The following is an 18,402-nucleotide window of genomic DNA, read 5'->3' on the forward strand; positions in this document are numbered from 1 at the left end:
TTTTCCTTTTTCTCTTTTTGTGAGTGTGTATGTGCATGCTTCTTTATGTGATTTTGTCTGCTTTGCTTTTGCCATTTGTCCTAGGGTTCTGTCTGTCTGTTTTTTGCTTGTTTTTTTGGTTTGTTTGTTTTGTTTTTAGTATAATTTTCAGTACTTGCTGTCACTGGCGGATATGTTTTTTGGTTTGGTTGCTCTCTTCTTTTTTTATTACTTTTTAATTTTTAATAATTACTTTTTTATTTTAAAAACTTTATTTTCTTTCTTTCTTTCTTTCTTTCTTTTTTTCTCCCTTTTCTTCTGAGCTGACAGGGTCTTGGTGCTCTGGCCGGGCGTCAGGCCTGTACCTCTGTGGTGGGAGATCTGAGGTCAGGACATTGGTCCACCACAGACCTCCCAGCTCCAAGTCATATCAAACAGCAAAGCTCTCCCAGAGAGCTCCATCTCAATGCTAACACCCAGCTCCACTCAACGACCAGGAACCTACGGTGCAGGATATCCTATGCCAAACAACTAGCAAGACAGGAACACAACCCCACCCATTAGCAGAGAGGCTGCCTAAAATCATACTAAGGTCACAGACACCCCCAAACACACCACCGGACACAGTCCTGCCCACCAGAAAGACAAGATCCAGCCTCACCCACCAGAACACAGGCACCAGTCTCCTCCACCAGGAAGCCTACACAACCCACCAAACCAAATTTTGGTGTCTGGGGATAGACACCAAAAACAACGGGAATGACGAACCTGCAGCCTGTGAACAGGAGACCCCAAACACAGTAAGTTAAGCAAAATGAGAAGACAGAGAAACACAGAACACATGAAGGAGCAAGGTAAGAACCCACCAGACCAAAAAAATGAAGAGGAAATAGGCAGTCTACCTGAAAAAGAATTCAGAGTAACGATAGTAAAGGTGATCTCAAATCTTGGAAATGGAATGGAGAAAATACAAGAAACGTTTAACAAGGACCTAGAAAAACTAAAGAGCAAACAAACAATGATGAACAACACTATAAATGAAATAAAAAACTCTCTAGAAGGAATCAACAGCAGAATAACTGAGGCAGAAGAACAGATAAGTGACCTGGAAGATAAAATAGTGGGAATAACAACTGCAGAGCAGAATAAAGAAAAAAGAATGAAAAGAATTGAGGACAGTCTTAGAGACCTCTAGGACAACATTAAATGCACCAACATTCGAATTACAGGGGCCCCAGAAGAAGAAGAGAAAAAGAAAGGGACTGAGAACATATTTGAAGAAATTATAGTTGAAAATTTCCCTAATATGGGACAGGAAATAGTCAATCAAGTCCAGGAAGTGCAGAGTCCCATACAGGACAGGAGAAATCCAAGGAGAAACACGCCAAGACACATATTAATCAAACTATCAAAAATTAAATACAAAGAAAAAATATTAAAAGCAGCAAGGGAAAACAACAAATAACATACAAGGGAATCCCCATAAGGTTAACAGCTGATCTTTCAGCAGAAACTCTGCAAGCCAGAGGGAGTGGCAGGACATATTTAAAGTGATGAAAGGGAAACATCTACAAGCAAGTTTACTCTACCCAGCAATGATCTCATTCAGATTCAACAGAGAAATTAAAACCTTTACAGACAAGCAAAAGCTAAGAGAATTCAGCACCACTAAACCCGCTTTACAACAAATGCTAAAGGAAATTCTCTAGGCAAGAAATACAGGAGAAGGAAAAGACTTATGGTAACAAACCCAAAACAATGAAGAAAATGGTAATAGGAACATACATATAAATAACTACCTTAAATGTAAATGGATTAAAGCTCCAACGAAAAGACATAGACTGGCTGAATGGATACAAAAACAAGACCCATATATACGCAGTCTCCAAGAGACCCACTTCAGACCTAGGGACACATACAGACTGAAAGTGAGGAGATGGAAAAAGATATTCCATGCAAGTGTAAATCAAAAGAAAGCTGGAGTAGCAATTCTCATATCAGACAAAATAGACTTTAAAATAAAGACTATTACAAGAGACAAAGAAGGACACTACATACTGATCAAGGGACCGATCCAAGAGGAAGGTATAACAATTGTAAATATTTATGCACCTAACATAGGAGCACCTCAATACATAAGGCAAATGCTAACAGCCATAAAAGGAGAAATCAACAGTAACACAATCATAGTAGGGGACCTTAACACCCTACTTGCACCAATGGACAGATCATCCAAAATGAAAATAAGTAAGGAAACACAAGCTTTAAATGAAACATTTAACAAGATGGACTTAATTGATATTTTAGAGGACATTCCATCCAAATACAACAGAATACACTTTCTTCTCAAGGGCTCATGGAGCATTTTCCAGGATAGATCATATCTTGGGTCACAAAATCAAGCCTTGGTAAATTTAAGAAAATTGAAATCGTATCAAGTATCTTTTCCTACCACAACACTATGAGACTAGATATCAATTATAGGAAAGAAATCTGTAAAAAATACAAACACATGGAGGCTAAACAATACACTACTAAATAACCAAGAGATCACTGAAGAAATTAAAGAGGAAATTAAAAAATATCTAGAAACAAATGACAATGTAAACACGATGACCCAAAACCTATGGGATGCAGCAAATGCAGTTCTAAGAGGGAAGTTTATAGTAATACAATCCTACCTCAAGAAACAAGAAACATCACAAATAAGCAACCTAACCTTACACCTAAAGCAATTAGAGAAAGAAGAACAAAAAAGCCCCAAAGTTAGCAGAAGGAAACAAGTCATAAAAATCAGCTCAGAAATAATTGAAAAAGAAATGAAGGAAACAATAGCAAAGATCAATAAAACTAAAAGCTGGTTCTTTGAGAAGATAAAAAATTGATGAACCATTAGATAGACTCATCAAGAAAAAATGCGAGAAGACTCAAATCAATAGAATTAGAAATGAAAAAGGAGAAGTAACAACTGACACTGCAGAAATACAAGGGATCATGAGAGATGAATACAAGCAACCATATGCCAATAAAATGGACAACCTGGAAGAAATGGACAAATTCTTAGAAAAGCACAGCCTTCCAAGTCTGAACCAGGAAGAAATAGAAAATATAAACAGACCAATGCGAAGCACTGAAATTGAGACTGGTCTGGGAAGATGCCACATGCTGCGGAGCACCTAAGCCTGTACACCACAACTACTGAGCCTGCTCTCTAGAGCCTGCAATCTGCAACTACTGAGCCCACAGGCCACAACTACCGAAGCCTGCATGCCTAGATCCCATGCTCAGCAACAAGAGAAGCCACTGCAATGAGAAGCCCGTGCACTGCAACGAAGAGTAGCCCCTGCCCTCCACAACTAGAGAAAGCCCGCACACAAAAACGAAGACCCAGCACAGTCAAAAATAAATAAATTTATAAAAAAGAAAAAAAAACTACCAATGGCATTTTTCACAGAACTAGAACAAAAAATTTCACAATCTGTATGGAAACACAAAACACCCCGAATAGCCAAAGCAATCTTGAGAAAGGAAAACGGAGCTGGAGGAATCAAGCTCCCAGACTTCAGACTCTACTACAAAGCTACAGTAATCAAGACAGTATGGTACTGGCACAAAAACAGAAATATAGATCAATGGAACAGGATAAAAGCCCAGAGATAAACCCACGCACATATGGTCACCTTATTTTTGATAAAGGAGGCAAGAATATACAATGGAGAAAAGACAACCTCTTCAATAAGTGGTGCTGGGAAAACTGGAGACCTACATGTAAAAGAATGAAATTAGAACACTCCCTAACACCATACACAAAAATAAACTCAAAGTTGATCAAAGACCTAAATGTAAAGCCAGACACTATCAAACTTTTAGAGGAAAACATAGGCAGAACACTCTATGACATAAATCACAGCAAGATCCTTTTTGACCCACCTCCTAGAGAAATGGAAATAAAAACAAAAATAAACAAATGGGACCTAATGAAACTTAAAGGCTTTTGCACAGCAAAGGAAAACATAAAGAAGACAAAACGACAACCCTCAGAATGGGAGAAAATATTTGCAAATGAAACAACTGGCAAAGGATTAATCTCCAAAATTTACAAGTAGCTCATGCAGCTCAATATCAAAAAATCAAAAACCCAATCCAAAAATGGGCACAAGACCTAAACAGACGTTTCTCCACAGAAGATATACAGATTGCCAACAAACACATGAAAGGATGCTCAACATCACTAATCGTTGCAGAAATGCAAATCAAAACTACAATGAGGTATCACCTCACACCACTCAGAATGGCCATCATCAAAAAATCTACAAACAATAAATGCTGGAGAGGGTGTGGAGAAAAGGGAACCCTCTTGCACTGTTGGTGGGAATGTAAATTGATACAGCCACTATGGAGAACAGTATGGAGGTTACTTAAGAAACTAAAAATAAAACTACCATACGACCCAGCAATCCCACTACTGGGCATATACCCTGAGAAAACCATAATTCAAAAAGAGTCATCTATCACGATGTTCATTGAAGCTTTATTTACAATAGCCAGAACTTGGAGGCCACCTAAGTGTCCATCGATAGATGAACAGATAAGAAAGATGTGGCACATATATACAATGGAGTATTATTCAGCCATAAAAAGAAACGAAATTAAGTTATTTGTAGTGAGGTGGATAGACCTAGAGTCTGTCATACAGAGTGAAGTAAGTCAGAAAGAGAAAAACAAATACCGTATGCTAACACATATATATGGAATCTAGAAAAAAGAAAAAAAAAGGGTTCTGAAGAACCTAGGGGCAGGACAGGAATAAAGATGCAAATGTAGAGAATGGACTTGAGGACATGGGGAAGGGGAAGGGTAACCTGGGATGAAGTGAGAGAGTGGCATGCACTTATGTATACTACCAAGTGTAAAATAGGTAGCTAGTGGGAAGCAGCCACATAGCACAGGGAGATCAGCTTGGTGCTTTTTGACCACCTAGAGGGGTGGGATAGGGAGGGTGGAGGGAGACGTAAGAAGCAGGAGATATGGGGATATATGTATATGTATAGCTCATTTACTTTGTTATAAAGCAGAAACTAACACACCATTGTAAAGCAATTATACTCCAATAAAGATGTTTTAAAAAGTGGATACTTTTGTCTTTGTATAAAATAGATAACTAACAAGGGTCTACTATGTAGCACAGGGAACTAGACGCAGTACTTTGTAATAACCTATAAGGGAAAAGAATCTGAAAAAAATAGATATACATGTATGTAAAACTGAATCACTTTGCTTACACCTAAAACTAATGCAACATTGTAAATTAACTATACTTCAATGAAAAAGAAATTTGAAAAAGAAAATCATACAATGAAAAAAAGGATTTTTTTTCTTTGGTTTTCAGGAATTTTAGTATAATGTACGGTGTGATTTTCTTTTTATTTATCCTTCTTGGGGTTTGTTGAGCTTCTTGAAACTGTGGGTTGACATTGTTTAACAGTTTTGGAAAATTCTTGGCCAATATACCTTATTATATGGCTTTTCTTTTTTCTTTTTTTGTGGTACGCGGGCCTCTTACTGTTGTGGTCTCTCCCATTGTGAAGCACAGACTCCGGACGCACAGGCTCAGCAGCCATGGCTCATGGGCCCAGCCGCTCCGCGGCATGTGGGATCTTCCCGGACCGGGGCACGAACCCGTGTCCCCTGCATCGGCAAGCAGACTCTCAACCACTGTGCCACCAGGGAAGCCCTATATGGCTTTTCTGTCATCTCTCTTTCTTTCTGGGACTGTAATGATACATATGTTAGACCTTGTAAGCATGTACCAGAAGTCTCTTTCACTTTATTATATGTATGTTCTTCCTATTCTTTTTTCTCTTTGTGCTTCCTTTTGAATATTTTCTATTAATCTCTCTTCAGGTTTTTCAGTCCTGTGTTCTGCTGTGTCTAATTTTCTGTCAACTCCATTCACTGAGTTCATATTTTAAGATATTAATATTTTTTTAGTTTTAGAATAAACTTTTGATTCTTTTTTTTAAATATTTACTTTATATTGGAATATAGTTGATTTACAATGTTGTGTTAGTTTCAGGTGTACAGCAAAGTGATTTAGTTATACATATACATATATCAATTCTTTTTCACTTTCTTTTCCCATGTAGGTTATTACAGAGTATTGAATAGCGTTCCCTGTGCTATACAGTAGGTTCTAGTTGATTATCTATTTTATGTATAGTAGTATGTATATGTTAATCCCAAGCTCCTAATTTATCCCTCCCCCCAACATTTTCCCTTTGATAACCATAGTTTATCTATTTTTTAAAACATTTAAATTTTTTATTTATTTATTTTTTTGGCTGTGCTGCACAGCATGCAGGATCTTAGTTCCCCAACCAGGGATCGAACCCGTGCCCCCTGCAGTGGAAGCGCGGAGCCCTAACCACTGGACAGCCAGGGAATTCCTGGTAAGCATAAATTTAAAATAATAGATTCTAGTACTTTGGTGAAATTCTCCATTCTTTCATTTATTTTGTTCACTTTTCCTATATTTTATTTAACATATTGATCATAGTAATTTGTTTGCTAACTCAAAAATCTGGATCAATAGAAGGTCTATTTCTATTGTCTTTTCTTCTATTGGTTATAAAGCATATGGTGCAGTATTTTTTTCAAGTCTAAGAATTTTTGACTGAATACACTGTTTTGTGTATTAAATAATGTACTGTAGTGACTGGATATAATTTTGTCTTCCATTAGAGCAGGTTTCCTCTTTTTCTTTTATGCAGGTAGAATGCAGAGGTGACTATCTCAATTCAATATGGACCGAGCTTGGCTGTGGTCCGTCTAGCGCAGGTCTTCCTAGGCTTTTGGCTGAGACTCTGCTCTTTGTCTCCTCGGCCCTGAAGTCCAAAGAAAATTCAACTCTTCCCTTTAGCACTTTTCCACTTAACTTTTTATCATTCCAACTCATACAACTTTAAAATTTTCAAATGCCTTAAGGGGGTGGGCAGTCATGTATTTGAAGCAATTCTCTTTACCTGGCAAGTCTTGAATTCCTAAGTGCTGTGAGATTGTGGGAACAATTTCCTGTTTTCTAGAAGTTTTGACCTAGTTCCCCATCCTCCTGTACAGCACCAGAACTCCAGAAATTTCCCTCCAGGGAAAGTTGGCTGTGTGTTTAGGGCTCCTCAAGTTTTCATTGTATCACCCCAGTTCTGTGTGACAGCTAAAGTTAGCTGGCTTCTCTTTCCCACAGGATTGGTCCTCTGCCTGGGCCAAGGTTGATCAACGCGTGGCCAGGACTTGAAAATGTCCCCAGAGAAAAAAATACTGGCCATCATCAGCTCACCTTAGAATGCTGCTTCCCTCTAGATCTTTAGTTCACCTAGTCCTAATTGCTTTTATAGCTCTCTAACGCCTTGAAAAATATGGAAGTCTTGGCCTGCTGTGGATTATGTCATTCTCTCTAAACATATAAAGTCCTTGTCCTCGCACTTTTTCATTTTCTTCATCAATTATACCACCATTCAATACACTAATCTAGAGATGATTATAAAATCTTTTATCTAGTAGTTTTCCATATGAAATTGGCTTAGTTGTTATTTACTGCATTTTCAAGGATTATCTTACAAACATTAATTGAAAACAAATCCATTTATTTTCTACTTATTCTTCAGGACTGACTTTATATGCTTCCTCTGCCACAGTCTGACTCCCTGATTCCCCTAGTTGGACATAAATTCTTCCTTTCTGGAGTTCCCACATCACCTTATTTGTATGTCATTATTGTACTTCCACCTTGCATTATAGTTACTTACGTATATTTATATCCTTCACAGGGAACATCATAGAGCTTTGTCCACAGTGGAAGGAATAAATGAACAAAAGACTGACAGTATAAAACGTAATAACGCTCTGGGGATACCAAGAGAGTTCTTACATACTCATCCTTGTTGCTTGTGAAGAGATCACCCAGGAAGCAATATTTGTGTATGTTTTCTGAGCTGGGGGCCAGAATTACACCAGTACTATCCCATTTGTGTACTGGGACAAAGAATTTCATAAGAGTGAGGTCTTTATACAAAGAAACAAGGGTTTCTTCATACAAATTCTTGCTTTCACAGTCATTAAATAGGGGAAACATGGTTAACATGACAAAGGCAACTAGCTTGCACACACAGTCAAAGGCTATTTGCAGGGTCTGTCATATTGGCAGCGGTCAGAGTAGTCCTTGAGAAAATCCATGTACAACTTACATTTTCAAGAATATGAGCATAAAATTCCTGAGTCAGAAATGACTCTGCTACTCCAGGGATTCTAATACTTCTAAAATCAACCACTACCCATTTACTGAGCTCCACAGTGGGCAAAGCATTGTGGGAAACATCCCATTTCAGGCATTGTCTATTCTACACCAAGGGGATTATTTAAAACTACCCATAAATATATTATACAACATCATCAATATAATAAAATACGTGATAGGTGCTATGTGAACAGTATAGATAGTAAAAATTCTAAGGATTTAGAAAAGATGATGACCACCCTAGGAATGGTCTAGGGAGACTTGGATTACATTTTCTCATCAGACACATAGCCTCAAGGGCCTTTGGCTTTAAAGTTCTTTCCTTTTCTTTCTTTCCTAAGAGTTAGTTTAACATGGCCAATCATGTTGGAAAATAAATGAATAAATTTAATATGGCATCCAACCCCAGCTGGTTTTAATAGTCTGAATTGCTTTTAAGACAAACTTGTAAGAACAAGTAAAGAACTTCCTGCCAAACTATATGAATGCCATCTGGCCTGAAGTGAGATCTTGGTGGTGGTCTAAGTCCTTTCACAAGGAGAGTACAATGTACCACAACTATTCTGGCAGAGCTTGGAGGTCTGTGGGGGGGAGTTGCAGAAATCTCACTAGAAATGTTAAATGAGGAAAAGGACCAGGGATGACTAAATAAACAATATCTCTGGAGAGCCAGGGGCTTTCATGTATTTCAGAGAGTTTGCTATGGTGAGGCCATATTAATAGTTGAGGAGAACACGAACTGTGGAGTGAAATTGGTGGGAGGGAATCAGAAAGAACACAGAAGAATGCTGTCTGACGATTGTATGTGACACCAGTACATAAATCAAAATTTGCCAATCTTTGAATGTTTGTTTAGCATGCTATGAAGTTATTAAAAATTACCATAGAGACTACCTGGTCACGTGGAAACATGTTCATGAAATGCTAAAAATTTAAGAGATAAAGATATAAGTTCAGAGGTACAGAATGCAAAAGTGCAAGTGAAAAAGACTGGGAAGAGTTTGGACCCCAAAAGACAAGCTATTGTGCTGCATGATAGAGTAAAGGTAATTTTCTTTCATCCCCTTGTATTTCCTAAAATGTCCATAACTTGATTATATTATTTTAGTAATTTAAAAACACAGTACCTTTATTCAATAAATATTTCATGGTTTTTTCAAAGACATATTGTTTATTATCTCTACCCTCAAAGAACACTGAATCTAGTAAGGGAGTAAGACATAAAATCTTACAAGTAGTGTGGAATACATAAAGTAGGAGAGCCATAGGAAGTCAGATGAAAAACATCACGTAGGACTGTCGTGATCATGAAGGCTTAATGAAGGCAGTGAAGTTTGAACGCGACCTTGAAGGACAGGATTTTAATAGATTGTGTTGAGCATGAAATGGCATTCTCTGTGGAGAAACTGTGCAAGCAAAAGGGCAAAGATGGAAAAGCATAGCTGTTTTTTGGAAAAGCAAAGATTCACATTGCTCAATGAACAGAGTAGCAAAGAAAAGTGTGACTTGAAAGTGAGGCTGAGGCCAGATATTAATGTATCTTTGCCAGGCTAGATGTTGGATTTACTCATTTCATCATAATAGCTGAATGTGTATTTTCCTTCAGGGTTTACAGGTGCAAAGTGTTTTCACATTCTATTTTTTTTTAAACATTTTTATTGGAGTGTAATTGCTTTACAATGCTGTGTTAGTTTCTGCTTTATAACAAAGTGAATGAGCTATACATATACATATATCCCCATATCTCCTCCCTCTTGTGTCTCCCTCCCACCCTCCCTATCCCACTCCTTTAGGTGGTCACAAAGCACCAAGCGGATCTCCCTGTGCTATGACGCTGCTTCCCACTAGCTATCTATTTTACACTTGGTAGTATACATAAGTGCATGTCACTCTCTCACGTCATCCCAGGTTACCCTTCCGCCTCCCCATGTCCTCAAGTCCATTCTCTACGTCTGAGTCTTTATTCCTGTCCTACCCCTAGCTTCTTCAGAACCCTTTTTTTTTTATATTCCATATATATATGTTACATACGGTATTTGTTTTTCTCTTTCTGACTTACTTCACTCTGTATGACAAACTCTAGGTCCATCCACCTCACTACAAATAACTCAATTTCATTTCTTTTTATGGCTGAATAATATTCATTGTATATATGTGCCACATCTTCTTTATCCATTCATCTATCGACGGACACTTAGGTGGCTTCCATGTCATGGCTATTGTAAATAGAGCTGCAATGAACATTGTGGTACAAGACTCTTTTTGAATTATGGTTTTCTCAGGGTATATGCCCAGTAGAGGGATGGATGGGTCGTATGGTAGTTCTATTTTTAGTTTCTTAAGGAATCTCCATACTGTTCTCCATAGTGGCTGTATCAATTTACATTCCCACCAACAGTGCAAGAGGGTTCCCTTTTCTCCACACCCTCTCCAGCATTTATTGTTTGTAGATTTTTTGATGATGGCCATTCTGAGTGGTGTGAGGTGATACCTCATTGTAGTTTTGATTTGCATTTCTCTAATGATTAGTGATGTTGAGCATCCTTTCATGTGTTTGTTGGCAATCTGTATATCTTCTGTGGAGAAATGTCTGTTTAGGTCTTATGCCCATTTTTGGATTGGATTTTTGTTTTTCTGATATTGAGCTGCATGAGCTACTTGTAAATTTTGGAGATTAATCCTTTGCCAGTTGTTTCATTTGCAAATATTTTCTCCCATTCTGAGGGTTGTCGGTTTGTCTTCTTTATGTGTTCCTTTGCTGTGCAAAAGCCTTTAAGTTTCATTAGGTCCCATTTGTTTATTTTTGTTTTTATTTCCATTTCTCTAGGAGGTGGGTCAAAAAGGATCTTGCTGTGATTTATGTCATAGAGTGTTCTGCCTTTGCTTTCCTCTAAGAGTTTGATAGTGTCTGGCTTTACATTTAGGTCTTTGATCTATTTTGAGTTTATTTTTGTGTATGGTGTTAGGGAGTGTTCTAATTTCATTCTTTTACATGTAGGTCTCCAGTTTTCCCAGCACCACTTATTGAAGAGGCTGTCTTTTCTCCATTGTATATTCTTGCCTCCTTTATCAAAAATAAGGTGACCATATGTGCGTGGGTTTATCTCTGGGCTTTTATCCTGTTCCATTGATCTATATTTCTGTTTTTGTGCCAGTACCATACTGTCTTGATTACTGTAGCTTTGTAGTAGAGTCTGAAGTCTGGGAGCTTGATTCCTCCAGCTCCGTTTCCTTTCTCAAGATTGCTTTGGCTATTTGGAGTCTTTTGTGTTTCCATACAAATTGTGAAATTTTTTGTTCTACTTCTGTGAAAAACGCCATTGGTAGTTTTTTTTTCTTTTTTATAAATTTATTTATTTTTGGCTGTGCTGGGTCTTCGTTTTTGTGTGCGGGCTTTCTCTAGTTGTGGAGGGCAGGGGCTACTCTTCGTTGCAGTGCACGGGCTTCTCATTGCAGTGGCTTCTCTTGTCGCTGAGCATGGGATCTAGGCATGCAGGCTTCAGTAGTGTGACCCACAGGCTCAGTAGTTGCGGATTGCAGGCTCTAGAGAGCAGGCTCAGTAGTTGTGGTGTGCAAGCTTAGTTGATCCGCAGCATGTGGCATCTTCCCAGACCAGGGCTCGAACCTGTGTTCCCTGCATTGGCAGGCGGATTTTTACCACTATGCCATCAGGGAAGTCATTGATGCCAATTGCAATGCCACTGATGGGGATTGCATTGAATCTGTAGATTGCTTTGTGTAGTATACTCATTTTCACAATGTTGATTCTTGCAATCCACGAACATGGTATATCTCTCCAACTATTTGTATCATCTTTAATTTCTTTCATCAGTGTCTTATAGTTTTCTGCATAGAGGACTTTTGTCTCCTTAGGTAGGTTTATTCCTAGGTATTTTATTCTTTTTGTTGCAGTGGTAAATGGGAGTGTTTTCTTGATTTGTCTTTCAGATTTTTCATCATTAGTGTATAGAAATGCAAGAGATTTCTGTGCATTAATTTTGTGTCCTGCCACTTTAAGAAATTCATTGATTAGCTCTGTTGGCATCTTTAAGATTCTCTATGTATGGTATCATGTCATCTGCAAACAATGACAGCTTTACTTCATTTTTTCTGATTTGGATTCCTTTTATTTCTTTTTCTTCTCTGATTGCTGTGGCCAAAACTTCCAAGACTATGTTGAAAAATAGTGAGAATGGACAATCTTGTCTTGTTCCTGATCTTAGTGGAAATGGTTTCAGTTTTTCACCATTTAGAATGATGTTGGCTATGGGTTTGTCATATATGGTCTTTACTATATTGAGGTAAGTTCCCTCTATGCATACTTTCTGGAGGCTTTTTATCATAAATGGTGTTGAATTTTGTCAAAAGCTTTTTCTGCATCTATTGAGATGATCATATGGTTTTTCTCCTTCAATTTGTTAATTTGGTTTATCACATTGACTGATTTCCGTATATTGAAGAATCCTTGCATTCCTGGGATAAACCCCACTTGGTCATGGTGTATGATCCTCTTAATGTGCTGTTGGATTCTGTTTGCTAGTATTTTGTTGAGGATTTTTGCAACTATGTTCATCAGGGATATTGGTCTGTAATTTTCTTTCTTTGTGACATCTCTGACTGGTCTTGATATCAGGGTGATGGTGACCTCGTAGAATGAGTTTGGGAGTGTTCCTCCCTCTGCTATATTTTGGAAGAGTTTGAGAAGGATAGGTGTTAGCTCTTCTCTAAATGTTTGATTGAATTTGCATGTGAAGCCATCTGGTCTTGGGCTTTTGTTTGTTGGAAGATTTTTAATCACAGTCTCAATTTCAGTGCTTGTGATTGGTCTGTTTATATTTTCTATTTCTTCCTGGTTCAGTCTCGGAAGGCTGTGCTTTTCTAAGAATTTGCACATTTATTCCAGGTTGTCCATTTTATTGGCATAGAGATGCTTGTAGTAATCTCTCATGATCCTTTGTATTTCCGCAGTGTCAGTTGTTACTTCTCCTTTTTCATTTCTAATTCTATTGATTTGAGTCTTCTCCCATTTTTTCCTGATCAGTCTGGTTAATGGTTCATCCATTTTCTTATCTTCTCAAAGAACCAGCTTTTAGTTTTATTGATCTTTGCTATTGTTTCCTTCATTTCTTTTTCATTTATATCTGAGCTGATTTTTATGACTTGTTTCCTTCTGCTAACTTTGGGGCTTTTTTGTTCTTCTTTCTCTAATTGCTTTAGGTGTAAGGTTAGGTTGTTTATTTGTGATGTTTCTTGTTTCTTGAGGTAGGATTGTATTGCTATAAACTTCCCTCTTAGAACTGCTTTTGCTGCATCCCATAGGATTTGTGTCATAGTGTTTTCATTGTCATTTGTTTCTAGGTGTTTTATATTTCCTCTTTGATTTCTTCAGTGATCTCTTGGTTATTTAGTAGTGTATTGTTTAGCCTCTATGTGTTTGTATTTTTTACAGATTTTTTCCTGTAATTGATATCTAGTCTCATAGCATTGTGGTTGGAAAAGATACTTGATATGATTTCAATTTCCTTAAATTTACCAAGGCTTGACTTTTTGACCCAAGATATGATCTATCCTGGAAAATGCTCCATGAGCCCTTGAGAAGAAAGTGTATTCTGTTGTATTTGGATGGAATGTCCTCTAAAATATCAATTAAGTCCATCTTGTTTAATGTTTCATTTAAAGCTTGTGTTTCCTTGTTTACTTTCATTTTGGATGATCTGTCCATTGGTGCAAGTAGGGTGTTAAGGTCCCCTACTATGATTGTGTTACTGTTGATTTCTCCTTTTATGGCTGTTAGCATTTGCCTTATGTATTGAGGTGCTCCTATGTTAGGTGCATAAATATTTACAATTGTTATACCTTCCTCTTGGATCGGTCCCTTGATCAGTATGTAGTGTCCTTCTTTGTCTCTTGTAATAGTCTTTATTTTAAAGTCTATTTTGTCTGATATGAGAATTGCTACTCCAGCTTTCTTTTGATTTACACTTGCATGGAATATCTTTTTCCATCCCCTCACTTTCAGTTTGTATGTGTCCCTGGGTTTGAAGTGGGTCTCTTGGAGACTGCGTATATATGGGTCTTGTTTTTGTATCCATTCAGCCAGTCTATGTCTTTTCGTTGGAGCTTTAATCCATTTACATTTAACGTAGTTATCGATATGTATGTTCCTATTACCATTTTCTTCATTGTTTTGGGTTTGTTACCATAAGTCTTTTCCTTCTCCTGTATTTCTTGCCTAGAGAATTTCCTTTAGCATTTGTTGTAAAGCGGGTTTAGTGGTGCTGAATTCTCTTAGCTTTTGCTTGTCTGTAAAGGTTTTAATTTCTCTGTTGAATCTGAATGAGATCATTGCTGGGTAGAGTAAACTTGCTTGTAGATGTTTCCCTTTCATCACTTTAAATATGTCCTGCCACTCCCTCTGGCTTGCAGAGTTTCTGCTGAAAGATCAGCTGTTAACCTTATGGGGATTCCCTTGTATGTTATTTGTTGTTTTCCCTTGCTGCTTTTAATATTTTTTCTTTGTATTTAATTTTTGATAGTTTGATTAATATGTGTCTTGGCGTGTTTCTCCTTGGATTTCTCCTGTCCTGTATGGGACTCTGCACTTCCTGGACTTGATTGACTATTTCCTGTCCCATATTAGGGAAATTTTCAACTATAATCTCTTCAAATATGTTCTCAGTCCCTTTCTTTTTCTCTTCTTCTTCTGGGGCCCCTGTAATTCGAATGTTGGTGCATTTAATGTTGTCCTAGAGGTCTCTAAGACTGTCCTCAATTCTTTTCATTCTTTTTTCTTTATTCTGCTCTGCTGTTGTTATTCCCACTATTTTATCTTCCAGGTCACTTATCCGTTCTTCTGCCTCAGTTATTCTGCTATTGATTCCTTCTAGAGAATTTTTTATTTCATTTATAGTGTTGTTCATCATTGTTTGTTTGCTCTTTAGTTTTTCCAGGTCCTTGTTAAACGTTTCTTGTATTTTCTCCATTCCATTTCCAAGATTTGGGATCACCTTTACTATCATCACTCTGAATTCTTTTTCAGGTAGACTGCCTGTTTCCTCTTCATTTCTTTGGTCTGGTGGGTTTTTACCTTGCTCCTTCATCTGCTCTGTGTTTCTCTGTCTTCTCATTTTGCTTAACTTACTGTGTTTGGGAGTCTCCTTTTCACAGTCTGCAGGTTCGTCATTCCCGTTGTTTTTGGTGTCTATCCCCAGACACCAAATGTTGGTTCAGTGGGTTGTGTAGGCTTCCTGGTGGAGGGGACTGGTGCCTGTGTTCTGATGGGTGAGGCTGGATCTTGTCTTTCTGGTGGGCAGGACTGCATCCGGTGGTGTGTTTTGGGGGTGTCTGTGACCTTAGTATGATTTTAGGCAGCCTGTCTGCTAATGGGTGGGGTTGTGTTCCTGTCTTGCTAGTTGTTTGGCATATGATGTCCAGCACTGTAGCTTGCTGGTCATTGAGTAGAACTGGGTCTTACCGTTGAGATGGAGATCTCTGGGAGAGCTTCGCTGTTTGATATGACTTGGAGCCGGGAGGTCTGTGGTGGACCAATGTCCTGAACTCAGATCTCCCACCACAGAGGCACGGGCCTGACACCCAGCCAGAGCATCAAGACCCTGTCAGCCACACAGCTCAGAAGAAAAGGGAGAAAAAAGGAAAGAAAGAAAGAAAAAAATAAAGTTTTTAAAATAAAAAATAATTATTAAAAATTTTAAAAAATTAAAAAGTATTAAAAAAAGAAAAGAAAGAAGAGAGCAACCAAACCAAAAAACAAATCCACCAGTGATAACAAGTGCTAAAAACTATACTAAAAACAAAACAAACAAACAAACAAAAACCAGACAGAACCCTAGGACAAATGGTAAAAGCAAAGCTATACAGACAAAATCACACAAAGAAGCATTCACATACACACTCAGAAATAGAGAAAAAGGAAATATATATATATATATATATATATATATATATACATATATATTTAAAAAAGGAGGAAGAGAGCAACCAAATGAATAAATAAATCTACCAATGATAATATACTCTAAATAGTAAAGTAAGATAAACATAATACCAGAAACAAATTAGACGCAGAAAGCAAACCCCAAGTCTACAGTTGCTCCCAAAGTCCACTGCCTCAATTTTGGGGTGATTCGTTGTGTTCATGTATTCCACAGATGCAGGGTACATCAAGTTGATTGTGGAAATTTAATCCGCTGCTCCTGAGGCTGCTGGGAGAGATTTCCCTTTCTCTTCTTTGTTGGCACAGCTCCTGGGGTTCAGCTTTTGGTTTGGCCCCGCCTTTATGTGTAGCTTGTCTGTGGGCGTCTGTTCCCCACCCAGACAGGATGGGGTTAAAGTAGCAGCCGATTAGGGGGCTCTAGCTCACTGAGGCCGCGGGGAGGGAGGAGTACGGAATGCAGGGTGAGCCTGCGTGTTGCAGAGGCCGGCGTGATGTTGCGCCAGCCTGAGGCGCGCCGTGTGTTCTCCCGGGGAAGTTGTCCCTGGATCCCGGGACCCTGGCAGTGGTGGGCTGCACAGGCTCCCAGGAGGGGAGGCGTGGACAGTGACCTGTGTTTGCACACAGGCTTCATGGTGGCTGCAGCAACAGCCTTAGCTTCTCATGACCGTCTCTGGTGTCCACGCTGATAGCTATGGCTCGCTCCCATCTCTGGAGCTCATTTAGGCAGTGCTCTGAATTCCCTCTCCTCATGCACCCCAAAACAATGGTCTCTTGCCTCTTCGGCAGTTCCAGACTCTATCCCAGACTCCCTCCTGGCTAGTTGTGGCACACTAGCCCCCTTCAGGCTGTCTTTATGCAGCCAACCACTGTCCTCTCCCTGGCATCTGACCTCCAAAGCCTGAGCCTCAGCTCCCAGCCCTTACCTGCCCCACCGGGTAAGCAGACAAGCCTCTCAGTCTGGTGAGTTCTGATCGGCACCGATCTGCTGTGCAGGAATCTCTCCCTTTTGCCCTCTGCTCCCCTGTTGCTGCGCTCTCCTCCGTGGTTCTGAAGTTTCCCACCTGCCGTCTCTGCCAGTGAAGTGGCTTCCTAGTGTGTGGGAACTTTTCCTCCTTCACAACTCCCTCCCAGAGGTGCAGGTCCCATCCCTATTCTTTTGTCTCTGTTTTTTCCTTTTTCTTTTGCCCTACCCAGGTACGTGGGGAGTTTCTTGCCTTTTGGGAAGTCTGATGTCTTCTGCCAGCGTTCAGTAGGTGTTCTGTAGGAATTGTTCCATATGTAGATGTATTTCTGATGTATTTGTGGGGAGGAAGGTGATCTCCACATCTTACTCCTCCACTATCTTGAAGGTCTCCAAGACAAAGTATCTTAAAAACAGCTAGAGAAGAGAATTATATTGTTTTCAAAGTATCAACAATGAGACTTTCAACTTAGTTCTCGACAGAAATGATGGAAACCAAAAGATTTTATAATAACATTTTTTTAAATAAATTTATTTATTTTTGGCTGTGTTGGGTCTTCTTTGCTGCACACGGGCTTTCTCTAGTTGTGGTGAGCAGGGGCTACTCTTTGTTGCAGTGCGTGGGCTTCTGATTGTGGTGGCTTCTCTTGTTGTGGAACACAGGCTATAGGCATGCAGGCCTCGGTAGTTGTGGCACGCGGGCTCAGTTGTTTTGGCTCAAGGGCCCTAGAGCACAGGCTCATTAGTTGTGGCACATGGGCTTAGTTGCTATGCATCATGTGGGATCTTTCCGGACCAGGGCTTGAACCCATGTCCCCTGCATTGGCAGGCAGATTCTTAACCTCTGCACCACCAGAAAAGCTCCTATAATAACATTGTTAAAGTGCTGAAAGAAAACAAAAGCCAACTCAGATTTCTATCTCTCTTAAAAGAAAAAATTCCCTCAAAATTGAAAATAACAATAGATAATTTCAGACAAATAAAAACTGAGAACGTTTATTAACAGTGGGTCTGCACTAAAAAAAATACCAAAGAGAGATTTTCAGTAGAAAAAAATGATCACAGATGGAAACATGGAAAAAAACAAGAATTAAGAATCCAGAAAAGGATACATATGTGGGTAACTATAAATGAGTATTGACCATACAAAAAATAATTGTGAATTATTGTGAAATTTAAAATATATATATAATTAAAATGTATAACAAGAATAATTCA

The sequence above is a fragment of the Leucopleurus acutus genome (genome assembly GCF_964270905.1).
Source record: "Leucopleurus acutus genome assembly, chromosome: 13".
Classification (NCBI taxonomy): Eukaryota; Metazoa; Chordata; class Mammalia; order Artiodactyla; family Delphinidae; genus Leucopleurus; species Leucopleurus acutus.